General features: G+C 46.4%; 1 long non-coding RNA gene across 4 annotated transcripts in view; it reads right to left on the bottom strand.

The window, feature by feature from the left end:
• LOC119001114 (uncharacterized) overlaps positions 1 to 27,671 on the bottom strand; it is a 53,832-nt gene that overhangs the window by 21,507 nt on the left and 4,654 nt on the right. For 3 of the 4 annotated variants that reach the window (XR_005069487.1, XR_005069486.1, XR_005069488.1), the window contains 3 exons: positions 27,416 to 27,507; positions 26,805 to 26,870; positions 22,933 to 26,181 (listed from right to left, as the gene is read on the bottom strand). This is a non-coding gene — a long non-coding RNA (uncharacterized LOC119001114). Of the gene's footprint in view, positions 1 to 22,932; positions 26,182 to 26,804; positions 26,871 to 27,415; positions 27,508 to 27,671 lie in introns of those variants that run through there. The other variant, XR_005069485.1, reaches the window with a different exon arrangement.

The raw sequence follows: 27,671 nt of genomic DNA, 5'->3' as shown, positions 1-27,671 counted from the left end.
GTAACAGGCGGCTGCTCCAGTCTCTGCAGGGCTGTTTCTAATGAAAACAGGAGTGAGAGGCAGCTCGGTAACTGGGCTTCGAGAGCGGCTCAGCCATCCACCGTGTCCCAACCAAGTACTTCTACCCAGTCCATTTGCGGGGAGAATCCCTGAGGGTCTGCCGCCGCCGCCGCCCGCCGCTCATTAGCGCCCGATATCCAACTTTCCTCGTCGTGACACTGAAAGCGTTTGTGCTTAAAATGTAATTAAACTTAAAACAAACAAGGACTTGATTCCCTGACAGCCCTGCTATTTTTAAATTGACAAAGGCATGAACTTAACACAGGATTATTCAGAAAGCGCTACACACTTCATCCACTTACGGCAAGACATTTGCCCAGCGCTTCATCCTGCATGCAATTAGAAATCTAAATACTTGGGTAACGGGCTCCTACTGGGAATTAAACTTGCAGATCTCTTACAAACGAGTAATGTGGTAAGACTCGCTGTCCAATGAGGTGTCTTATTGAAATATCCCAGGCCGCCTCACTTGTCACAGCTGTCGTTTCAGCCGCTTGCGCTCACAGTGTATAGCTTTCATTACGAAAATAGAAATTTGTGTCCTGAGTGCTGTTACATTACTAATGCTAAATATTTAATTCCCTGGGGTTCCAATTATGGTTGAGCACTGGCAACACTGATTCTACTTTTTAATAACAACTGTAAAAGCAATTTGAGCATTTTTCAATTAACTAAATACATAGCGAGCGAGTAACCTCTTGTCATTTTGCCCTCCAGGACCTGAGCTAATTGGTGTAGAATAAAATGTTTTGAAAATGAACTGATATTCTGGCCTGCATGCTGTTATACCGTTAAATTACAGTTTGAGAAATGAAGTTTGTCTTCTAATAGTTACCCTCAATATAGTTTGCAGATGTGAGAAAGTACCTGTGTTTTATGTACTTAGCGGTGTTTCTAATTAGAGCCGAGTGGAAAGTGGAGAGCAGTTCCCCTAAACACCAGTCAGCACCAATAATACTTGGCATTGTTCACAGATAAAGGCAGCGGATTCCAAGGGAGGGAAGTTTCCCCAGCTTCATTCACGACGTGTATTCACAATTTAGCTTAGACATTTAAAAAGTTTGCCATAAGAATTCCTGTCCTTAATCACAGTCACCTAGAAAGTTCAAAAATAAAATTTTAGACCCCTTTCCCAACAGAAAGCTCTAAATCAGACATCTGGGAAAATCCTTCCTTTTTTAAACCCTTTGCTGCGCTTTCTCCCTGTACCAGAGAACAATGTCAAACCAGCTCTAAATTGGTTTTTCCCCTTTAAAAGCACAGTGAGGATGAATCATAAAAGCAGATGCCTTTTTACCCACATTTTAAAATGAATCGTTTTTCTGCAGTGCAATGAAATCTGATTAAAGAGACCATCTCCTTGTAGAAAAAACGTCTCCTGACAGGTGTTCCCCAGCTTCGAGTCTTGATTGGTCATAATCTAAAATCCACGCTCAGAGAGCGAATGCCTTTTTGGCAGCTGTCCTCCTAACAGAGATGATCCCCAAAACAGGTTCCACCGAATTAGGAATCTCGGCAAAAGCGTTTCGGCTCATGGAGGAAGACACAGGAAGTGAAATTAATCACTCTGGGAGAGAGGGGGGACATAATGGGGAAAATTTCATTATCTCCATGCCAATCTTTAGGGTTTAAATCTGTAATATTTCTAAGATTTTAGTAACATCTTTGAGAAGTGACTTTTAATTATAGAATGAACCTGGTGGTGCCAGTCTGTTAATATAAGTAAATCAGCCTAAATTTCTAATTTTTAAAACCAAACTGAATAAAGAGAACATTTTAGAATTGGGTTGACTCCTCAGGGAGCGATCTCCCCTCCATCAGCAAACACATACACACACACACACACACACACACACAAATAATAAAAAATCTATAAATTTGCTTAAGGTTTATTTAAATACTATTCCATATATAATGTAACATCTTAATAGACCTTCAAAATCATTGGCTTAATATAACCTTATCAATAAAAATTCTTAACACAAAAAGCCATAAAACTGGTAAAAGGCATTAAGTCTAGTTATGCAAATTATTTTCACCAATGACTATTTTTTCCAGCCCCCCAAAACAGTTATATTCCAAAATCTAAAAGTAACAATGAAGGAAACCTATGCTTTCACTACATGTGGTACAGATATCGTTTGTATGAAGAAATGGGTCATAATTTATTCTAAAACACTCAAACACGGAGTTCTGAAAAACAGTGCCTGGGCTTGGAGGGTCGACCTCACTCCTGGGTCCCGGCTCCTGCGCTCTGCACTCGAAGCTCCCCGGGCTCGATTTGGGCTCCCAGGCAAGGCCTCCTTCTCCGGTGAAGGCCTGGCCTTGCCCACGCACACTTGGTTGGCACTTCGGCCGACTCTTTGGACACCAGGCTGCCCCCCTGGAACAGTGCTTGACTCAACCTGCCGACTCCTTTGGGGACAGACTGTTCCCACTGCAACTGCACTGCTCAGCCTTCGGTCCAGCTTTCTGAAACCGAACAGTGCCCGGGGCAGCTCTGCTGGTATTTGGTCTGCGGGCTGTGCAGGCTTTGGCTCAGCAGAAGCTGCTGAGGAACAGGATCCCAGCTATCAAAATACTCTGAGGGCCGCCGCCCGACCGAAACCCTGCTCCCTCCTGACCCACAGAGACCAACTTGACCAAAAGTAATTTCAAATCCCCCACACTTTCCGTTCTTGAAACCGAATTGGACAACCACAGCTCAGAAACTGTCCAAACTGAACGGAGCACCTATTTCTATTGGAATTCTGAGGCTTCCAAATATTACTAGGAGTTTCAACTGGACTCTTTGCAAAATAAAATTTTAAGACACAGAAGCCAACAGTGATTAAAGAAAGACAAAATGGCCCTGGAGCCTCATGCCCCTCCCCCGCTTCTCTGCCTCGGGCTCCCAGCCTTCCTCCTCCTCTGAACCCGTCAAAGCCTGTCCCCTTCAAAGCAAGCCTTCTGAGGATCGAAAGGCTGAAGCCCCAATTTCTTACATTCCCTGGACTAAAGTACAGTGACACTGCAAACCATAGTCAAGGATCTTCCTAAAGTAGCTGAGATTCCCCACTGATGTGCTGAGGAATTCGAATGTTATGGGCCTGATTTCTCTGACCTAGACCCTCAAGGTCTCTAGGATTACGGCCAGAGGCTAACCTGTGGACTTATTTATGACACAATCAGGTTTGTGAAATTGCTGAGCAACCTCACGGGGCAATTCCTAGGGCTCTTGCAAAGCCTGTTGAATGGGACAAAACTTAGGCCTTGCTCACAAAAATCTGATGACCCTGTTTAGGACTATTATAACCAACCTCAGATTGTTTTCAAAGAGAATTCGGGTCCTCCTTCGGATACTGATTCCACTCACACAGCCATTCAGTTTATTAACTTGGTGCACTGAGACCTTCCTCTTGTAGTTAACAGGGCCGGGGTGACACGAAAGGCCATATCCAGCCTGGTTTTGGTCAGTCTGGCAAGCCAGCTTGCTTGCACCCTAGATGAGTCACCTTAAAGAAAAAACACTAAAATTCTGAGTTTTCAGCTCTGACAAACAAGGTCCTTATTCAAACCCCAAAACAACCGCCTGCTGATATTGCACAGAGCCAGGCACTGGAAGGGAGATTGTCACAGACTTCAGAGCAACTTTAGCATTTAGGTCTCTTTGGCCTTCCAGCCAGCCTTTCAGTGTCTTCCTAATTCCCAGTGATGGCCTCCCAGGACCTAGAGGGGCTCTTCTGCACCCTCCTCTTAATCAGCTGGGAGAAACCACTCCCCGGATGGGCAGTGAATCTCTCTCTGTCCTCATTCGGCTCTCGGTGCCCAACCCCAGTGCTGCGAAGCCAGGGGGCCTTGGAGCACTAAATCAAACAGTGGGGGCTCTCTAACCCCTCCACGGGGTAGTCTCTGAACCTGCCCCTTTTAATTTGGGCCCTGTGAGAGACACAGGCTCTTTGCTCCTTGGCTCCTCCCCCACTTCCCTCCATTTATCAGGCAGAGACTTCTTAGACGAGTGTCATGCTGAAATTTCTTTCTGCCAAAAGGGGGAAATAATTCTGGAATTTGACAGGAGTCATCAAAATGGCCAATCGGGGGAGTCAAAGGGCCCTTTGACACCTTTTCTTTGCTCCATCTCTGAAGGCTCGATGGCCAAGCCTGGGAGCACCGATCATTGGTGTTTTTCCCATCGGCTATCGTCCTCTTTATGGGCAAAATCTCCAGCTGATACCGGCAGAATCTATAGTGCCCCTGCAATCAACATCGCCATAGAGCCCCCCAAATCTCTCCTCTAAACCCATCAGTGCCCCACAAGCAAAGAAGTCCTTCAAGGCAGGCAGCACATAATGAATGACTACTGGACTCGGGGCCTCACTATCTCGTGCACCAGTTCCTGTAACACTCCTGCCTTTCCTGCACCCGAGCGGCACTGTCATCTCTCCGCACCCCGCTGTTCCCAATGCCGCCGTCATCCGTCCCAACCCAAAGTAAACGCTTCCCTGCCGTTGATTCACGAGGCACGGTCTTTAGCACTCCAGTGGCCGACGCTGGCCAATGGCTTTTGCCCTCACTTGGAAAGGAAAACCATTCGTCTGGACGGTAATGCGAGGGGCTTTATCGAGAGCCCAGCTTGTTTCTCACAAACCCCGAAGGCCGATCTGGATGACGTGGGGTTCCCTGCGGGTTTCATTTGCTGCAGAACGTGCACGACTCGCTTCTTTGCTCTTCCCAAATCGCCCACGGGAAGACACCGTCCAATTGCTAAAGCGTTTAGCCTTGAAGGGATATACAATTGCCAAGGAAAAAACTGCATGTGCCCAAACCCCAGTTCGAAAGTTAGGGCATCTCCTACCAGAACAGGGCTTCACCTAGATCCAGGTAGGCTTCGTGATGTCCTAAGTTTCCTCAAACCCAAACTGAGCATCAGCTACAAGCCCTCCACGGGCACGTTGGTGATTGCCCAAACTGGACCCCGATGGCCAAAGCTCTGTGTTTCACTGAAGAACGACAACCCTGACCCGATTTAGTGGGAAGAACGAGGTGACGTAGCCGTGACAGGTTTAAATAAGATTGTGATGCACCCACCTGCCTTTAGATGCCTCAGTGATGAGATTCCCTTTTCCTTTTTTGTGTACAAAAAGGAGGAAATGCTCTGGGGGTACTCACCCAGAACATGGGGACCACCATCCAACCACAGAGTATGAGAGCCAACCCTGAACCCTGTGGCACCTGGGTGTGCCCCAGGCTTACAGGCATCCCTGGCACTGCCCTTTGGTCACGGCCACCCAGGAAATCAGTGCGCCCACTCAGTCGAAGGCCTCCTGAAGTCCCATCACACTAACATTTTCCAGTCAGCTGCCTCACCCTGTACAAAATCCTCTCATTAACTGCTTCTCCCATAACTCTTTCACGCTGTAATAACATTAATCCTTCACTCCATTACTGACAAAGCCCCTCGCGAAGCCCGACACCGACAGGTCACCTCCTGGCTGACCCCTCACAATGACCTGCAGGAAACCCCGTGGAGTCACTGACTTCTCACTGTATGCCAACGGCTCTTACTGCGATGGTGACAATGGCGAATGTCGGACTACACGCGTCACATCGACACCCTCTGACAGAAGTGAAGTAGCACCTTCGCCTTTGGCTACTACGGCCCAGAACTATCTGAACTCACACAGGCCTGCACCTCGGCCGAGAGTAAACCGCCAGCATTGCTACTGATCGTGGCTATGCTTTGGGAGTAGCTCACGGGTTTGGAACGCTGTGGAAGCAACATTCCTTACTTTCAGTGGAAACAACATTAAAAGTGGCCGGTAGGTTTGGAAATTACTGGGTGCCACATTTTACCCACTGCCTTGCAAACTTGACCGCCTGGAAGCGAAGGCAAATCACCTGCTGACACTTCAGCAAGGCATGCTGCTCTCAAAGGATCCGACACCCATCAAACCTCTGTCATGGTCCCAAGGGATATTCCCCCCAAAGATAACTTAGAAAAACTAGCTAGAGAGGCCCAACAATTGGCCTCAGAAAAGGAAAAACAAGATTGGAAATCCAACTGTTGGATAAAAAGTAAGAGCTACGTGTTGGGCCAAATAACAACCCGGTCCCAGCCAGGACTTTAAAATCCCCATCGCTAACAACTGCTGTGTGTGTTAGACCGTTGTCTACCGGCAGAAGGATGGCGTGCGTGTAGTGAGACTGGTGGGAAAAGATGAATAAGGGCACAAAAAAGCACCTAACTCACTCATCCCACTTGTCCGAAGTACAACTCGAACCCAGGAAAACCTGTCTGCACATTCCCGGACATGTTTCATTATCTAATGGATGACTCGAGGTTCGGCAAATAGACTTCGCACTGTTTCCCCCAGCTCACAGTAGATGTGTTCTGGTCTTGGTCTGCATGTTTGCTCACTGGCCTGCAGGCTCCCCTTGTAGGCAGACGACACCCGAGGAGACAGCCTTCCCATGACGGACAGACCAGGCCATTCAGAAGGTGTAAACATTACTGAAGTCTGTCTTCACCTGGACTACTAACCGACTCTGGATCCTCATCCAAAGTCATTGTCTCATCCAAAGGCTTATTACTGATAAGACATTTTGTTCCAAAGCATTTCTTCCGAGATGACAATACTGTTTAATTGCTTCATGTTTTACTCTTGTATTGTGTTTCCCAAAGCATTCAGTACTTTCAGTTCTGGGTGTACCTTTGCTATGTCAACATTCTCAGCTACAGACTTTAGATGGAAAATGCCTGAAAGATCTCCCTTCTGTCCCTCTGTTACTCAAATGGAACCCCAGTGGGTTTCCCATCTGTGCCCCTTTCCTCTGGAGTGAGAAGTGGCACCCAGGAAAGGTCCTTCCTGGCATCGAGGGTCAAAAGGCCTCTGAATCCAGGAAAATCTGACTCTTCACCAGCAGCGCTTTCAGAGACAGATCTTGACCAGAAGGGGGAAATGTGAAAACTGACAAACCTTAACCTCCCCTAAAATGCAGTGGGCGGGGCAGAAGGGAGAATGCTCACACCTGTCACTCAATGCACACGACCCACCCCATCAGGAAGAGGAGTGGCTTGTATCTCCACAGGAAGTAAGGCTGCATTGCTCCCTCAGGGGGAAGAAAAGATTCCTCCTAGCCCAGTAACAGCCCAGCCAATGGGAAACTGCTGTAATGTAGCCAAAGTCACTGTGCTTCAAACTTTCAGTTTCCCCCAGTAGATTCTCCACTCACAGTACCTCCTCCCAAGTCCATAAAAAAACACTCCTCTTTGTTCTCAGAACTTGCATGTGGTTTGCATTAGACCGCATGTCCCAAGATGCAATTCTTTGTTGTTCCCCAATAAACCCATTTATCTGGAGAAATAGCTGGCTATTTGTTTAAGGTCAACTTAACGAAAGCCACTATATTTGATCCCAGGGTCCCCAAATTACTACACCCAACTGAGCAGGTGACTCTCAGATCCCAGTGGGCCATCTGCACCCTGCCCCTGCGGCAACAGGATCATTGGAAGCTGTGGATGAGAGACTTCTTCCCCCGAGGGGTCCCATGCCAATCAAGTTTCCCTCCTCTTGCCCTGGAAGATCTGACACTTCAAATTCACAGGAGAGCTGGCAGCCCCAGTCTGCACACTGAGAACTAAGTCTCAGCTGTTACCTACCAACATGATTACTAGTGGGGGCTGATGGGGGAAACCCACTGGTCTTGGAAGCATAGGGTCTGGGCCCAACCACCAGAACACTAACAACGGTGTGACCTTGCGCAGGTCACTGGATGTCTCTGCACCTCTGGTCTCCTGGTTCTGATGTGGGGGACAATACAACTCCTTGGTTGTTCTCAAGATCCAATGAGAAAGCACGACAAACACAGGGAGATGCTGTAAAGAACCATGGTCTAGCACGCACCTGCCAGCACCTTTAACAGGGCATTTCCATTGTTTTATTGTGCAAGAACTTAAAGTAAAAAAGGAATGTCACACATCCATAATAATGCAAATTTAAAAGGAATCATTTAAAAAATAAAATAAAAAGAAGCATTAAGGACACTACAGTTTTGCCTCCAGGTGCTTTTTTTTTTTTTAAAGAATTAAGGCTTTAGCTTTACTCCCAATAAATGACAAGCCAAAAAACGTATGTTTATCAATTTATTTTTTAAAGGAAAAAGAACTAATAGAATAAAGAAGGGAAATGAGTAAGCTATTATCACCATATAGGCATAATTTAATAAACTATGAACTTAAAATGAAATCTGTTTTCAACCTTTTTTCTAAAGATCATTCTACCAGCCACCTTAGTTCCCAGACCCAAAGCCCAGAGTTCTCTCATCCTGGCCAGAGTGAGCTCCTGTGAAGTAAGAGCTCTGTGAAGTGAGAGCATGTTGAAGGGAGACGTTACAACAGAGCTCCCCTGTCACACCACCCAGCTTGGGTAAACCACAGAGAGCTGGTGTGGAAGTGAACAAGGATTTCAGGGAAACAAGAGTTGCTTACGGTTAATATGCAACTGCCTCATTCCTGGGTCTGGGAGTGCCTTTATCCTGCCTGCCTACACAGGGCAGGGCAAAAATAGGGTTCAAGTTGTGAGTATGTGAAACACGGAGTTTATTCTTGTACTGTTATCCATTAATTATTGTATTATCTTCCATGAGAATGACTGTAGACCTACTTTTGCCCCACCCTGTATTCGAATAAGCTCTATTACCTGGTCTCCAAGTCCACAAAGCATCAAAGCAGCAACGCGAAGGGCGGATGGAGGACTACAGGTGGGCCAGTGAGAAGTTAGCTGACAGCAATGGAAACAGAGCTACTTTAAGAAATGCCAATGAATATTTAAAAAAAAACACCTCAAACTCAAACAAAACACACTCAAGTCCTTTAATGGGAGCTGAGTTTTGCAGTCAGTTCTTACTGGTGACCATGAGTTACTAGCAAAGTTCAGGGAAACTCTTACAGTTTTCAAGACAAGAGGGGAAGTTATGATCCAATTTTAAAAGGTTTCCATCACAAATAGTCAATACTAATTCTTTATTCCATTAATAAAACTTGGCTGTCTTGAATAACCCACACCATTAGGGTTCCAGAATATCGTGGTTTTGCTGTAGATAGTTTTATAGTTAACGTACCATGGTACAAATAAATATAGCTTAGCTTAAGTGTCTCCACTGAAAATATGTATGTCATAAAATGACAAATAGAATAAATTAGGTCAATAACCAAACCCATGACATCAGAATAAAGTAGAATGAGTCTTCTTCCAAACTGATGACAAATTTATTTAAAATGGACCTTCAAAATAAGAAGCTAACTGTCCAAAGGTAAATGGTGAGAAAGGAAGTTTCCAATTGCTAACTTAAACCCTACTGATGAAATCTAAATAATATGCATATTTCTACACACATGAGAAGCGGCTATAGGAAAACAAACCTGGCTTTTGCACCTGTGCATTGATCAAGTAATTTTCTATACCTCTCTCATTTATCTCACATCATAAAGACATAGTAGGTGCTCAATAAATTGTTGTTGAATTGAACTATATTTTGTAAGTGGCTTGGACGTCATATGGATAAAAGATGGCAGCTAGTGGGACCAACAGCAGCTGAGGGTGGCATTGGACATGTAAGACACAAGCAAAGGGGAGAGTCTGAGATTTTAGGGGAAAGAGCCCCCGTGTTGGCCACGAAGCACACACTGGCTCTGACGGCATCTCGGGCAAAAGCTGCCAGCTGAACCAAGCCCAGTTCTGGGTGGCTTACAGAGTGGGAGATTGCGCCAACCTGAAGGCAGTCAACCAAGTGCCAGAAGATGACAAGGACAAAGTCACAGTCCCAGCCTCACGGTTCCCCTGGCACTGCGAGGGCAGAGGGAGGTGACAAAGTCTCCATGTGTCATGAGCAAGCTTTCTCCACCTCCCCCGAGGCTGATGATGCCTGGGTCTTAGTAAGTCCGTCGTTTCATATGTTCATTATGTGCCTATTTGGTTTGGGCATTTCATAGAGTGTATATGCTCACAGAAGCTAGTCTGCCTTCAACGTCTACTGGCTCTATTAACTGAAACATACTAGTAACCTCTGCCGTTTGTCCCCCTGGGTTGTAAGTCCAAGACAGTATATCAGACCAAGGACACTGGTGTCCTCTAGGTGCCCAGCCTTACCCAGTTTATGAAAAGCTCAACTCCATTCTTCACGTCCCAAATTCACACAGCCCATCAAAACAAGGGCAGACACTGCAAAAATTATAAATTCTCCTCATGGCGAAGTGTTGGTCCTCGAATAGTTTCAGAGTAAGAATCCACCTGTCTGTCTCATAAAGAACTGGGTTACATACTAATTTTACAAACACCTACCCTGTGGTTGCTGCACGTAATGTATCTTTCATGCCACATTTCATCTCTGCAACTGATTGGTGAGTAGGAGCAGATCACTCATTATTTACGCTCTTTTAGAGAAAAAACATCCAGAGATTTAGAAGCTCTAAAGGCAAACCTCTCAGGGCCTCTGAAAGGCTGTTTAGAGACATTGTTCCCCCTGAGCAGGGCTTGGCAAACCACAGCCCATGGACTAAATCGGGCCTGCAGCCTGTTTTTGTAAACGGTTGTGGAACACTTGTCAAAGTATCATTGGAACCCAGCCACACCCACTGTCTAGGGCTGCTTTTGCATTGCAGTGACAGAACAGTCGCAACAGACACTGTCTGGCCACAGGGCCTAAAATACTCCCACAAGGCCCTTCAGAGGACAGGCTGGCCAAGCCCCGCCTTAGAGGGTCTCTCTGAGGACGGACATCCCAGGAGCCTGCCTCTACCCTGGACAGTCGCCTCCCACCCCCAACCTTGCTCTCCCCCAATCCTGGGAGGCCCAGATGCCGGTTGCAGTGCTCCTTGGTAGTGCCCCTACCTCGGGGCACTGAACTGCATCCCCTTTCCAGCTCTGAGAGGCCCAGGGAAGACACGGGGCCATGGCACTGTCAGAGGTGTGGATGCATTTAAGTGCCCTTGGCAGCTTCACACTCACGCAGCCCTGACTGAGCCCCGGGGCCTGCCCAGCCCGTGCACCTGACCTCAAGGATGGGAAGGATGACGTTAGAGGACGTGTGGGATCTCACCACATGAAGGTGAGAGAAGGGCGGGCCTTGCACACACAGAGGCGGGAGAAGCCCGGGTCCCAGGTGCCAGTGGGTCTCTAGGAAAACCAGCTGCGTGAGAGAGGACGCGTGGGGCGCAGTGGTAGAAAACGATGTGGGAGTCCTCAGGGCAGGTGGTGAGTGGGCGTGTGAACGGCGCTGAGGGNCCAAGCCCCGCCTTAGAGGGTCTCTCTGAGGACGGACATCCCAGGAGCCTGCCTCTACCCTGGACAGTCGCCTCCCACCCCCAACCTTGCTCTCCCCCAATCCTGGGAGGCCCAGATGCCGGTTGCAGTGCTCCTTGGTAGTGCCCCTACCTCGGGGCACTGAACTGCATCCCCTTTCCAGCTCTGAGAGGCCCAGGGAAGACACGGGGCCATGGCACTGTCAGAGGTGTGGATGCATTTAAGTGCCCTTGGCAGCTTCACACTCACGCAGCCCTGACTGAGCCCCGGGGCCTGCCCAGCCCGTGCACCTGACCTCAAGGATGGGGAGGATGACGTTAGAGGACGTGTGGGATCTCACCACATGAAGGTGAGAGAAGGGCGGGCCTTGCACACACAAGAGGCGGAAGAAGCCCAGGTCCCAGGTGCCAGTGGGTCTCTAGGAAAACCAGCTGCGTGAGAGAGGACGCGTGGGGCGCAGTGGTAGAAAACGAGGTGGGAGTCCTCAGGGCAGGTGGTGAGTGGGCGTGTGAACAGCACTGAGGGGTTGAGAGGTGTTAGGCAGGAGGGTGTCTCTCGGGGATCTTAGCAAGGGTGTGATGTGGCCAGACCTGCATTTGAGGAAGATCATTCTGACGGCTGGGGCAAGGGGGATGGGGCGGAGACGCCGCTGCTGCCCACGTGCCACCGTACGTGCCCACCATGTCTGCTCAGAAACCGGCCCTGTCCTTCCCTGTGCACTCCAGGCAGTTTGGCCTGCTCACCCAGGCAACTCGGAGCGACTTGGAAAACTACAAAAAACGGCACCGTTCCCATCCCCAGTTTTCCCAACTGCGGCCTGGTCCCAGGCTGCCCCGTTACCTGGAGCAAAGGGCCAATCACTTGCTGGCCCTCGACGTTTCACGTTTGGGCAACTGATTTCTGCCGGCCAGTGTTTATGTAAAATACAGATTCATGTACCTGGATATCACAGAAATGTCAAATTGTTCTAGGAGTTCCCAAGTGCTTTCTCGTATTTTGGGGATTTATTTTGTCACGGGTGGATAAAAACACAGTTTGTAGACTTCTGGTTCCTGGTCTGATGCAGGAGCAGCTTGGGGGTCACCCATTCTCCACCCAAATGACAGAAGGTGAGCAAACCGAACACTCGCCAGATCTTCTCAGATCTGTAAGAGTAGTGAGGTCACAAGGCAAATCACTGCCCCGCCCCCTGATCCACCCAAATTGTAGAGACAGGTGAGCACAGAGAATCACAGCTTAGCTCCATGGGAACCAAGGCCGGGAGTGGGGGCGGTAGGAGAACCTACATTACGATGGATGGATTGCTGGAGGCTCAGTATAGATGACTTCACGGTAAAAAAAACTCCAGGGGATGTAGTCCCAGGGGGTCCCCACACTTCTGTGAGTGTTCCCTGCAGGAGTCCAACCAGCTTCTCACAGTGAAGAGCAGAGAAAAACTCCCCTGAGTTTCAGACAGCAGGAGAGGACAAGGAATGCCTCTGCAAAGTGCCAGGGCATCCTGTTCTTCTCAGCAAGACCCACTTCAGGGGAGACCGTTTTGACAGCACCTGCTGCGGCTTCATCGGAGCCCCAGTGGCCTGGGGGAAGGATGCACCCACTCCTAGCTGCTTCCACCCTTCCACGTAGAGGAAGAGAAATACAAAACCCCGGGGATTTCAGTCATTCGGTCCCACCCGCAGGCAGGGACAAAGGGAGGGGCAGGGAGGAGGTGACAAAGCAGCACTCCTGAAGTTCAGGCACCGGGCTCACTAAAAGACTGAGACCCAATCATGGGGCTAGTGCCTGCTTCCCCACCAATCACGCCTTATCACCCCGTTACTAAAGGCCCACTTACAATAGTCCTTTTACTGGGACATCAGGTCTAACTCCAAGAAAATGTTATGAGACACACCAAAAAGGAAAAGAGCAGAGTTTGAAGAGACAGAGCAAGCTTCACAAGCAGACTCAGACGTGACTGGGATGCTGAGATTCTTAGACCAGAAATTTAAAGCAACTGTGATTAAATGATAAAAACTCTAACGGGTAAAGTAGACAGCATGCAAGAACAGATGGGTAACATAAGCAGAGAGATAGAAATTCTAAGAAAAAAATCAAAAAAGAAATGCTAGAGATCAAAACAGTTAAGGGTGCCTTTAATGGGCTTATTAGCAGACTGCACATTGGCTGAGGAAAGACTCTCTGAGCTTGAAGATATCTCAGTAGGAACCTCTAAAACTAAACCCAAAGAGAGGGAAAAACCCAGAGTGCCTAAGAACTGAGGGTTAAGTACTAAAGGAGCACATATGCATAAAGAATATACCAGGAGAAGAAAGGAACAGGGGAAACATATGAAGCAGTAACGACTGAGAAGTTCCCTAAATTAATGTCAGCTATCAATCCATACATCCAGGACACAGAACAAGCAGGACAACTGCAAAAACAAACAAACAAACAAAAACAAACAAACAAAAACCAACCAACCAAACAAAAAACCCCAACCCACAAAAACGATACGTAGGCATATTATACTCAAATTTCAGAAAAGCAGAGAGAAAAAAATCCTGAAAGAACTTGGGGGAGGGGGAACTTACCTACAGAGGAAAAAAGATAAGGATTATACGTGACTTCTTAGAATCATGCACGCAGAAGAGAGTGGATTGAAATATAGAGTTGAGAGAGAAAAGACCTCACCAATCTAGAATTCTGTACCCTAAAAAATTATCCATCAAAAGTGAAGGAGAAATAAAGACTTTCTTAGAAAAACAAAAATTGAGAGAACGTGTTGGCAGTAGACCTATCTTGCAAGAAATGTTGGAAGTTTTTTAGAGAAAAGAAAAAAAGGTATAGTTCAGAAACTCATGCCTACCTACGAGAGGATGAGCCACGGCTAAAGGAGTACGTGAAGGCAAAATAAATGTGCTTGTGAGGTAGATCCACAGTCGCAGTGGGGGATTCTCACACCTCTCTCTCAACTGACCCAAAAAAAGGAATTACGTATATTGAATACCTGAGCAACGAAGTCCCAATGACCCAGTGATCCACTGTGCGCCTTGGTTTTTACCCGAATGTGCTGAAAACGTGTATTCGCACAAACCCCTATTTATAGCAACTTTATAACTGCCAAGACTTGGAAGCAGCTACGATGTCCATCACGAGGTGAATGGACAAACCGTGGTTCATCCAGACAATGAAGTACCCTCAGCCCTAAAAAGAAACAGACTAAGAAGCTGGGAAAAGACATGGAGGAACCTCACATGCGCACCACTGAGTAAAAGCATCCAATCTGAACAAGTCTACCTACTGCGGGAGTCCAATTGTACAACATTCCAGAAAAGGCAAAACTGTGGGGAAAGAGAAACAAACCAGTGGCTGCCAGGCATTAGCGAGGAGGCAGGGGTGAGCAGGCAGAGAACAGAGGGTGTTTTGAGCGGTGAAACCATTCTGTATGGTACTAGGACACTGTTTGTGGACGCATGTCATTATGCATTCGTCCCTAGAGCACAGACCAAGAGGGAACCCCAATGTGGACTACGGACTTGGGTGAGAGGACGTCAGTTTAGATCCGGCAGCTGTAAAACATGCACCACTCTGGTTGGTGATGTCAGTAAAGGGGGAGGTTAGGCAAGTGTGGGGCCAGGAGGTGCCCGGAAAATCTCTGTACTCTCCGCTCAATTTTACTGTGAACCCAAAGTGTTTTAAAAATAAAGAGTGCTGTATAAAAGTCTGCGCTCTGTCCCATTCAGGCACCACACTTACTGTCGTACTGTGGACTGTGGCTTTTGAGGTACAAGGACCTCGATTCCTCAACCTCACACCCCATTGTCTCTTATAGTGGGAATGGGCTCCAGTGTGGGAATGGGGAGCCTTCAGAAGGAAAACCTGCCCTGCCCTGAGAGAATCTCTGAGAGTGACAGTGACCAGGTTTGGTAACCAGGGCAGGAGCGAGGCAGGAACCAAGGCGAAATGTTGAAGGGTGATGGAAAGAACGAGGCTTGGTGCAGAGGCCCCAGCGGAGAGCTGAAACCCTGGACAGGGCTCGGGCAAGGGAGGGACACTGAAGTGAAGGGCCGAGCCCTGGGGACCAGCAAACTCTGACAGGTTCACCTAGAGTGGTGGCCAGCAAAAGCCAGGTAAAACTGAAAACCCTCAGATTTAGCAACTGGGCCTCTAGGGAACTGGAAACCCAGATGGGATGGGGAGGAACGAGAGAATGGAGAAAACCACAGACACATTTCCACCACGTGCCTTCCCCTGACCTCCACAGTGGAGGGGGACACACTCTGAGTGGGCCCTGGAGGGGGAAGGGGTCAGGAGGGGACTTCGGAGTGGGAGCCCCCAAGGAGAAGGGGTAAAGTACAGTGGGAGGACTTCAGGGTGAAGAGCAAGGAGATGGAAAAAAGTCAGACAGGCGCAGGGATACCCATCCCCCGAAAAATGAAGCACAGTGGAAAAACTGTAGCAATAACGTACTGTGCTTTGCTCAAAAGTAATTTCATTTGCTTTTAAAATGAAAAAAATGTGCATTAGTTCAGCTTCTCAGTGGATGTCAAGTGTTCAAAGTCAAAATTTCAAGGAATTACTAGGTTCTAATTTCCTTCTAACTCTAAAACCTGTGTACACAATGTCAAGTTTTTGTCTGCTTGTTTGTTTGTTTGTTTCTGGCCCTTACCCCCTTAAGCAAACAAGCCTTTATTCCTTAGCTGCTGGGGAACAGCCAGGAGGCACTGTCTGCACCAGCCCAAGTTCCGGGCTCTGAGAAGCCCCCCCACCGCGCCCACCTCACCAGGGAGAAAGTCAAGGACACGCTGAACCCTTTTTTTCCTCCTGGTGGTGCCTCTGGAGGTGCACATATTTATTGCTATGGGATTTGACAGTCTCACTGTCCTCACGACGTACGTCAAGTGTACTAAGCAGACACTGACAGGAGTATCATAAAGACCCACTTTCAGGATTTCAAATCCATCCCCTGGACCGCACAGTGGGCGAGGGAAGGACCGGCCCAGGGGAACAGTGGCTCCCACTGCACGGCCAGTGCTGCCTGGTACCCAGCATGGAGCAGGCGCTAGGTGCTCGTGGGATGAATGTTTGAGGTAATAAGATCCGGATAACACTACATGCTAATTACTTAAGCACATGGTATAGTCCAAACTCATCCATTTCTGAAGAGAAAAATACATTCCAGTGCCTTTTCTCTTGGAAATGCTGTGCTCCCCTCTATCCTTGAATTCCAACGCAGCTGAAGTTCCCTGCACTGCATTCACTGAAATGTTTGGACCATTCTCACTCCCCTCACTTTTCATTGTCGGAGCCCCATCTCGTTCAAAAGCAATGCCCACGAACGCCGATCGGTTCACCCCAGACCTGCCTGTCACAGGACCACCACAGCTCTTTCATGCAGTGAAAAACTTAACATGACAGGAGATACGGTTTTTGAGGAATCTGCCCTTTGAGAGAGTAAAACACATACCACCTCGAAAGACTATTATGTTCCCCACCTGCTACTGAGCTGTGTGTTCCGACCCCTCGAGGGCCTCCCAGCCAACCGCTCAGCCCACCCGCATGGTACCTTCTCTCCCCACTGCACCTTTCTCCGGTCACCACCCCGTGACTGGGGGCTGAAGCCCTCTGGACACCCTTGCCGACACGCTTCTCCTTGACCCGCGTGGGTAACCGGCCACCATGTCCTTTTCCTTCTAGCACCTTAGTATCTCCCATCGACGCGCAGGCAGCTCTCCCTCCCCGGCCTGGATGATCACCTGCAAAAATCACCTCACTTGTCTCTCACCATCCCGTCTTGCTGGCCTCCAATGCACGTGCCCTCCCCTGTCTGGAGCTCTCTTCCTTCAGGACTCAACCCCAAAGCCCCTCTCTTCCAGGAAGCCTTCCTTGGATCGCCCACCTGTCAGGCTTGGTCAGGGATGGCCCCCTGTGGTCCCGCGGAACCCCGTCCTTCCCTCGTACCGTGCTGTGACAAATGGCGTGTTCACGCCTCTCCCTGCACAGCAGATGCTAAGCCCCAGGCGCCACGAGAGCAAACACTGCCTGCTGTTCACCGCTTTCCCTCCAGGCCTGGGCCCGGCACCCACGTCCTTAAATTCAGAGAATATGTCATATTCACGTTTGCCTCCCCGGATTGATCACAATGCTAAAACACGGTAGGTGTGCATAAGTGATCATGAATAAATAGAACATTGGATCCTCATTACCACTTACTAGCAAGTCATTGCATCTTCCTGGGACCCAGCTTCTTCACAGGAAAAGCACCTTCTCCAGCTTCGAAAGCCTGCAAGTGGAAGTGGCCTGCTCCTTTTATGCATTGAGTTTGAAAGGCATTTTGAACAATAAGGCTCCCAGAAAAAATAAAATAGTCTACTAATGTGTCTTGCGGCTGATGCTTGAGTACACTCATGCACACAGTTTAAAGAGGACAAGTGGGCTAAGGGGACTTAGCACTAAGTTGTTCTAAAAACATTCTATAGAGAAAATGTATACAAACAATTACAGACAAAATTACAAAGGCCTGGTGCTTTAAAAGCACGTACACAGACACAGTGATCGTGGCAGGACCAGGAAGGCTGGCGGTAACCAACCTGTGATTTGTGGTGTTTGTAAAAACTTTTTTAAAAACCATCTAAAATTGCACCTCTCTCTTTTAATTTTTTTTTTACTGGCCAGATAAGCGGCACGGCAAGATGATTCCACAATGCTCGGTCATTCTACACACCCCGAACCTTTAAGTCACCGACCTCCTATAGCTCTCTCACAAAACAATTCGTTCTGGCTTCCCCATTGGCAATGCCACAGAGCGGGGGGTGCTGGGCAGTGTTGCTACACATAAAATCCCGAGTGTCTCCACTGTGCTGCCTTCATCACCAGCTCGGCACTGGATTTAAAGAAACTGCAAGAGACCCTGGGTCCTTCCTTTCCCAAGTTCCCAAGTTAAAGAGGCCTCAGTCATATTACAGCTTCCTATTTTGGCCGCCTAAAATTAGAGGCATATTTACAAAGCCTCTTAGCTGAACTACTACCTTGCACAGTTTAAAAAAATAATGCACAGAGATACTTATACTTTCGTAGGCTGCTCAAAGTAGTTTTTTTAGTTAAGGCCGTCAGATTTATACATAATCTTCCAAATACACGCTTCACGTAACTTTGTATCTATATGTGATCTTATAGTTTTAACTTTCCAGTTCTTCAAAAGATCTTTAGGTTCTTCTGTTATTTTAAGCCTAAAATAAACTTAAATTTTATAAAGTATGATCATCTTACAGATGACGCACTTAAGAGAACAGAAAAGTATAAATATTCTTTATTTAAGTATATCATATTCTCTCCTAAACATAAAAATAACAAACAGCTCGAGCTGCCTCATCACCTAACTTCCAAGTCATACTTTGAGGAGAAAGAGCATCTATTCGTTTTTTCACTCAAACCCACATATTTATATTCAAATATTACTCTCCCCAAACCAGCACGCCTCACTTCTGGTGAGTTGCTCGAGCCAAGGAAGCTGTTAAAGGCACTGGGAGGCAGTGACCTACCCTTGGCTGCCCCAGGCAATTCCAGCGGGACCAGATTCCAGCTCCTTTGCAACGAGCCACCCTCAGGCCCCTTCCCCTCCCCCAGCTGGCGTCCCCACCCCAGCACCTATATGCTCCTTCAGCTTTCACACTGGCCGCGGCCTGTGAGGCCGGCTGCAGGGGCCTCAGCTCTCCGAGCCTCTCCCCTGAACCCCGAAGGTTCTGGACTTCTAGCACCATCCCCACTGCCCAAGCGAAGCACCGTGAGGACTGTGCTGCTCTTCCTCCCTCTTGGGCTCCCAGCGCCTGAAGCGCTGGACAATGGGCGCTCCGAGAGCCACCTGCAGATAAACGACTGCCGGGACAGAAAGATTCCACATGGATAGCCATCTTTTACCCAGGTCGCTCTTAAGAGTAAGGATTTTCATCATCTTATGTCATTTGCATCACCAGGGTCATGACCATAACGGGCTAAAGATGAAAGAAACAATGTTTAGCTACGTTGAAAGACGGGGATCCCCTGAGCGCAGTGCCTCATTCAGACAAGCTAAAGCCTGATGATGCTGACTTGTATTAGAAGGGTCACTTAACCAGGTGTTAAAAAAAAAAAAAAAGGAGCTACATCTTCTGTAGGAGTTCTCAGGTCAACGTGTGTGGTGAAAAATGCGGGTGAAAACTAGCCTTTCGGTGGGCCTCCCCCAAACACGGCGTATGTGGCTCGGCACACACTTCCCCGAGTCCCGGTGAGCAGGATGTGACGGGGCTGCCTCCACCGGGATGGGGAACGGGGCGCTTTCTGCCCTCAAACACCTGTCTTTCGGAGCCGTGTCCCAGGAACAACATGCTTCATTTTTCCCCTCCTTCCTGCTCAGTGTGTAGAGGGGAACTAAATGAGCAGTAAATGCAACAGCACTGAACACGAATTGTCAAGATGATCAGTTCTTACAAATAAAGACTGCAGGGAAGATGATGGCAACGAAAGCTCAAGGGTCTGTCGATGCAGAAACTGTCACCACGCGTCCTCGAGTGCCAAGTGTTTATCCACACCTGGAAAACCCTCCGAAAATTTCTCCACGTAACCCATCAGCTTCGCAACGTCTCTTCTGTCATGTATGTCTACATTTATTCCTTCACATAGAAATTGTTTACACCCCCCACCCCGGGCAAAAGAAGTAAATTTTGAAGAAGTATTTCCCTAAAAATAAGAAAACGCGTAGGTTGTGGGAAATTGTTTGTTGATACTTGTCAACAGGTTATTTACGATAGTCACATGTTTTAAAATCCTTAACAGATTCAGTTAAAGCAAAAGCACCACAAAAATGTAGATGTCCTGTTTTCCCTTCCATACATTAAAAAAAAACCCAACCAATTCTAGTCTTAAAAAAGTACTGTATGTAATTACCATATGAACCACAAGTGCATTCCTGGGCATTTATCCCAAGAATATGGAAACTTACACACACACAAAAACCTGTGCATGAGTGTTTATAGCAGTTTCATTTGTAATAATCAAAAACTAAAACAACTCGTCCCCACTGGGGAATGGTTAAGCAAGCTGTGGGCCAATTACACCTTGGGATACTGCCCGAATGTAAAGAACAACAAAGTGTTGTGTATGCAAGTTGAAATCTCTGTAAAGTGATGCTGAGCAACAAGAGCCATTCCAAAAGGTTGTGTAGTATATGGCTCCATTCATGTCACGTGCTTGGAAAGACAAAATTATCAAACTGGAGAACAGACTGGTGGCTGCTGGCGTTAGGCAGAGGGTGGGAAATGTGTGAGTATGGGTGTAAAAGGGCGATATAAAGAATTCTTTCTCAAAAAATTTTTTATTGATTTTTTTTTTTAGAAAGAGAGGAAGAGAGCACGCAAAACATCGAATTGTTGCTCTGCTTATTCACGCATTCACTCACTGGTAGATTTTTGCCGTGACCAGGGATCGAGCCCACGACCTTGCAGTATCGGGATGATGCTGTAACCAACTGACCTAACTGGCCAGGGCGAGAAGAAATGCCCTGTGTCCGTGTCAGTGCCCAGGCTGTGACACTGCACTCTACATTGCAACACGTTCCTACTGGGAAACACTGGGTAAAGGATACAAGGGAGCTATGCATTATTTAGTACATCTGTGTTGGGAACTGTCCTGCCCCATTTCAGAAGCTGTAATACCCTTTGGCTGAGTAAAGGACCTTGGGACCATAAGCCACTTAGGAGACAAAACTTATCTTCCTTGTTGGGGTACCGCCTCTGCCCCCTTTCTCTTCACCCTGCTTGGCCCTTAGTGAATGACTGGGTAGCCAATGATGAGTAAGAGTCCTCAAAAGAGGGGCGACCTAAGACAAGCATGGTCATGAAGGGGCCCTCAGGGAAGGACTTGGGAGGCTATGGAAAAAGGGGGTGATGGATCCTTGCCCCTCAGCTTTGACATAGCCTGAGTCCTCCTTCTGTCTGCAAGTCTCCTAATCTCTTGGATGCCTTACTTCCCCTGCCTGACGTAAGCCTGAAACAATGCCTTAAGCCTGAAACAATGATGGAGGTGGGTGCGGCCCTGTGGGTGGATCAGGCCTAAGGAAGAATGCATAAAATCCTATGAAATCTACTTTGCTAATTGAAATGATAAGGGTCCAAGCAGGAAGTAAGTTTGTTCCCCAAAGTTTTATGGCCCTTTAGCTACCTGATCCTGAGTCAGAATAAGCCCTCAGAGTTCTTTGAATGCCATCTATTGTTTAATGATTTCTGTCTGACAATGATTGACGAGCTTCATGTATACACTCTGTATTCCTGTGGAAAACTGAGTGCAATAAAAACTTGTCAAGGCAGGGGAAAATGTCCTATTCCAGAGGCACTAAATATACAGAATTAAAATGTGTGTGTGTGTGTGTATACATACACATTCCAAGTCTTTTCCCAGACTAGAGTGTGCTCACACTAGGAGTGATTTTAAACCTCCTCTGACGATACTGCATTGTCGGGATTTCCGAGATGGAGCAGGGGGCGTTCTGGAGACTTCCCTCTCAGGTGCATTCATTCAACCCAATAAAGGCATGTTAGGGGGAAAAGCCAATATATAAAGTGGATTTTTCCCTATCCTCTGAGTAAAACAGAAAATGATGTGATGATATGTGGTGATACGTGTGATGATATGTCACGACACTCAGCATTTAAAATTGACCATCAGGAAGTGGGTAACCTCCTTCCGAACTGGGCAGACACTACAGTCTATAAATAGGAGCACCCCAAACATCCTCAGACCACTTCGGCACTTGACTGTTCCCTGTCCTCTGCATCTAGATAGGCCAGACCACAGGCAATTTCAGACCAAGGGCTGAATCTAAGAGAAAGGAAACCCGTTTAGCTGTCACGGTCATTGTCACCGTCGGTCTGTGGCATCTTCCGCCTCACCCACTGCACTTAACTTCACCGCGACACTTTACTTTGGGAGAAGACGAGTCACTGATCAACTACGTACACTAATTCAACACACTACCTGTAGGAGGCATTTTAATAACTACGTGCCAGGGGCATCCCTCCTCAGCGCTCACTTTAAAACGCACGCGATAACACACCAGCTAGGACACACGGAGCATTTACAAACACTCACTGCACCCGTCTGCACCGACTATCAAACTGCCCCCACCCCCCATAGTTGTGTAACTATTCAACGGGCTGAGGTCGCCTGGAAAATGGAATTATGTGCTGATTTGTTCGTAGATTAAGTTATCACAGAAGGTCCGACCAAACACAGTAAAATGAATTCTGAAAAAATATTAACTAAGTTGGTTGATCTGTATGTACTGCAGCAACATAAACTGTTCCTCTTAAGAGATATAAATACAATAAATATTTTTCAAATGGACATTTTCTCCTCTTCAACAAAAATGTTTTAACCAACCCAAGGCAATGACTTGCATGATTAAAAACACTTACACAGTTTTTCCCTTAAGGAGAACAAGGGCAGGCTATTTCTCTTCTCAGGAGGACAGAAGACGTGGAGAATGGCATAGCACCCAAGAAAGAGAAATGATCTGCCCAGGAGACGCTTTACTGTGTCCATGTGTTTATTAAATTTAATTCACACAAACAGCCCTACACCCGTACTGTGAAATGAACACACAGGTTTAAAACAACACTGAGGTCGAGAGGTACTGAATACCACATATTTACTGTCTTACTCCAAAATAAACTAAGGACATCCATACAGATGTTTTCCTCAGAATAGATTTCTCTGAAGAAACTGTGCTTTATTTTAAAAAACGATTAAAAACTCTTTTTCCTGGGAGGCGCATCTGAATGTCTCGTCCACGGGTAAGTTCTATGGATACGACGTCGACTTAAAAACTGATAAACCAAAACAGTGCCTGAAGGTCTGGACCATTAGTTTTATAATATGATGGTGGCGCGTCCCTCGTGTTTCTATTTTCAAAGGCTCTTTTATAGAAAAGGGGGAAGAATGTGGGGGCAGGGTGATGCGGAAATGAAGTCCCACCGCATTCGGAACCAGGAAACCAGCCTCTTAGAAGCCACCTGGCTCGCCGAGGGACACACCGAAGGCCAGTGGCAGAGGTCCTCTGTGTCCCGGCCTTCGGCAAGTGCTCGGGGAAAATAAAATGGCCACGTTTTGCTCTAGAGGCCACCCCATTTCCCATGAGAACACGTGTTTCTAGTTTCCATGTTACCGCGACACTCCTAGTGCCAACCCACACAGGAGCAGAACCCACAAAGGGCCGGCTGAGTGTCCTTGAAATCGTAACTGCTATTCAATTTCTAAAGGGATTTCACCTACTGCTTTTTAATAAGGTTGTATTATTATTAGTTATCATAAAACATGTTAGGCTCCCATGAAATACCAGTCTGACATCTTGTGCAAATACTCACTTTCCTGCTATATATTACTACCGTTGTTTGCCCTATTTCTCCTTATCAAGTTAGATATGGAGATACTTGTTCAGGCATAAAATCTCAGGCTTCTTGATGGACTATAAAATAAAGCGATACACTTCCTGGCTGTCATTCCCACATGAAAGACCTTATGTACTGAGATCTTAATCCATAAAAAGGTGAGAATTGCATGTTTAAAAGGGGGAGCAGTCTGACACAAATGAAAACACGTGCCAGCACGTACAATATCAGGACCCACGGAAATTAATCTTCATTCCCCTGAAAGCAATCTGATGTCCGGACTGGGAGTTATTCTACCATAAAACACGGCACATGAAATACTACAGTGACCCATCTGAAATGTCTTAAGGTAATTATCACGTCACCTACAAATGACTGTACGTATAGTTACATTTTAATATTCATTACGGAAGGTCTAATACCAAATATGTTGAAGTTGTAAAAATATTCAGTGGGTTAAAGATCAGCTCGAGCAAATCAGTAGCTATCCTATGACTAAAAAGCAAGAGTCCAAATGAGATTGGAAAAAGAGTCGCTAAGAGCAAGGGCAAAATATTCGGACTCTGGTTCTCACGGACGACACAGCCACTCCTGCTGGTTTACACATAACACTCTGTATCTCTACTAGCTGCTTGGAAAGAATGAAAAGCCCCTTCCGACCAGCCGAAAAGAAAGTCTTCACCATGCCCCTTGAAAAAGCTCATTTTCACATTACTCAGGCTTCATTATGCTAAATCAATATTCGTTTAGTCACTGGGGTTATTGACATATTTTAAAATAAAAGTATACCCTTCAGCTACTGCACTCATTACAGGTAATTTGTCTTGTCAGAGAGCAGGGAATATCATCCTAGTCTTTCAGGGGCTGACAGCCCATGGAAATACCTCCCCATGGTTACAACTGTAAATAATTTTAAGGTAAAATATTGAAAAATCAATGACTGTTTCCTGCAATCTGTCACAAACAAATCAATCATAATCTGCACTGCCCGAGAGCAGGGTGCGAAGGAGACGGGAGCAGATGTAATTCTTGGCTGGACTCTCTCATTTCAAAACCACTTCACATAATGGTGTCATCATTTAAACACTTCGCAGTCAGTGCGACTGCCACGCAATATCTCGCCGGACAAAACCACGAGGAGGAGGCGGAGAAAGCGCCGCCGCTATCACGTTAACAGACATTTAATTTAAAGGGCTGTGGCATTAGGAAATTTCGGCTGAAAACAGTTTTGCCTGCCCCTTCCAGAGTTCTACATTAATCAAGACTGTTTTTCTATGTACTAATGCTTAATAAATTAGCCCGTGACTCAAAATTTTACTCTCTGAAGCATGTACACCTTTTATTTGAGAAGTCCAATACAGAGAATAAAATTTGGAATAAATAAAACATTTGAAATGTAGAATAGCCGTAATTCTATCTACATAACAAAGACAAAAATAGTGTCATAGATGTCAAGATTATACTTTTAAAATAGGTTTAAAGGTCTCAGTTGCCCAGATATTAAATTTTATATTTCCCTTCTATTAATAAATATTACATTGTAACTTTGCAATACTGTAGCATATTTAAGGTGACCGGCAAGAGCTATTAGCCAATTCAGAAAGACTCTTGCGTTCTACACAAAGCTATTCCAGAGACCGACAGGTCACAAACTGGAGTGACAACCCAAATATACAAAATGTAGAAGGTGGTCAAGGTCCTAATACTGAACTGCTTTGCATATGCAAACTGCTTTCTGAGTAATCACTTTGACACCACCATTTTTTCTCGGCTCCATTTTAATGGCTTCCTCAGCTGCTTACAACCTCTACCTAGGCCTGAATGAAAGAATCTCTGAGATTGGTCTGTTTTCCCCGTCCTGTTGTGTTAACGAAACACATCATTTGACTTAAAGATTAAAGAGGATTCCCTCAAGGTTTTTCTTTTTAAATGTACACCAGCTCCTTTAATGGAAATTAATTTTAATTACTACCTTGCGTACTGATTTCCTCATTATGTAATGAGACATCATGAAGCCCTTATTGTTCTACTAATATCTTCCCACAGACACAATTCAGGGAGTAGATGTTTCTGATGACTAGAAAAAGTGTATCCTTTTTCTTAAAAGTGAGAAATAGACAAATATCATGACTCAACTTAACCCTTCATAAGCGTTTTTAGATGTCCTAACCAGCCCCTTATAAAAGGCTTTCATGTTTTCAATTTCACCTGCGTATTCAATATGGTAACGTGGTATGAGAAGATAGAAGCTTTTCTTACGGATACAAATTGAACAGAACCTTTGTTCTTCAAGAATCTTAGAGTCATTCTTTAACACCAGCGTTAGGTTCTTGAAAATGAAACAGCACGCGAATAAATGATCAAAGATACCCTCCAGAAAATAATCCAGAGTTCTCCATTCCACGTGAATCCCAGCAACAGCTGCGAAGGAAGTGCTGGCCAGCCTAATGAGAGGAAAAGGAAAGTATTACCCGCAGCCTAGGATGACGCAAAATATGGAAAGGGACTCAAAGCTGTGAACTAGGAAAAGAGCCCATGCGGCTGAGCTCCTGGCCCGCGGCGCCCCGGAGCAGCCCAGGCTGGGCCGAGCTATGCGCTAACTCCTTGGCAGGGCCCTGGAACCAGGAGTCAAGCACCCACCTCCCCCCACTCGGGTTTGGCTGTGGCAGGCAACACCCGCAGAGCGCGCGCTCGCCCAGATAAGGCGACAAAGGCTGGGAGGTAAATGAGGGCAGCGAAGGAACCTGCTAACTGCATCCACAGCAGTGACAAACTAACGCGACATCTCGTACAACTGTGCGGGCCACGGCCACAGCCCGGATTCCCAGAAAGACGCTATTTTAAGGGTGTTGAGTAGGCCCCGATGGGATTTCTCAGCTCTCCCAGCACAACCCCACAGCCCTGGGAGAAGCAGCTCAAAACTTAGCACAGAAAAAAAAAAAATCAGGTCATTTTCCTATCTCCAAAGTAAAGAAATTGCTGTCTACTAGATAAAGTTCTTATATGTAATATAAGGGCTTAGGATTATAGAGGAAAGTATTCTTAAAAAAAAAAAGGACAATATTACCTCCCCATCTCCAGAATCTCTTCCTTCCAACGGCCAGTACAGTAGCTCCCTTATGAAGCGCAGAGTCTTGAAAAGAAAAACAGCAACAGTTTGCCTCGTCTTTCCTACACTTCTGTCCTTCATGGAATTACAGTTTAATTACCAACACCTCAATTGCTTTTACTCCTGAATTACACATTTCTCAAAGAGTATGCTCTAGCTGTTTTCACTAGAGAACATTTAGGACAACCTTCTCAATGAATCAGCCATGACCCAGTACTGCTGGAAGGGCGTGTTTTGTTCATATTCTCAAAAGAGGGGGGAACCTCCCGCCAGCCCCCCCCCCAACATACCTATTTTATATAAAAGGAGTTTTCGTTTTAATACGTTTGAATATCAATCATATACATGACACATTCAACTTAATTATGTATTCTGGCTGACAGCAAACCTATAACTCAGCCAATTCACATATATGTTAAGATTTTTCCCGTATTTATCCTTAGGAGGAAACCTCCCCCCCAATACTCTCGCCTTTTAAATTCTGCAACTTTACACGTGGTTATAACAATACAGGGGGGAGGAAAAAAACTAAGCTTTAAAGGCACACAAAAAGAAATCAGAATACTCACTGCTTAACATTTTCTTTACATTTGTGTCGTGCATTTTCTAACTTGTAACGCTTCAGCTCTTGGCCATCTGTGAAACCCCATGTCCACCAGACCTAGTCGGCAATAGGGGAACACAGGTGTGTTTTTTAAGTGCAATTATATATTACTTTGCATGACGTTAAAAATCACTTTCATGCCTTTGAAAGAATTCACAAAGAAGCATTTGTTCTGTTGCAGGCTCTGCTAACTATAGAAGTCTTCTGTAAAATTTGCTTTT

This window comes from Sturnira hondurensis, unplaced genomic scaffold (assembly GCF_014824575.4).
Source record: "Sturnira hondurensis isolate 20B ecotype Veracruz unplaced genomic scaffold, ASM1482457v3 Scaffold0016617, whole genome shotgun sequence".
NCBI lineage: Eukaryota > Metazoa > Chordata > Mammalia > Chiroptera > Phyllostomidae > Sturnira > Sturnira hondurensis.
This window is presented reverse-complemented; position numbering and strand designations above follow the sequence as displayed.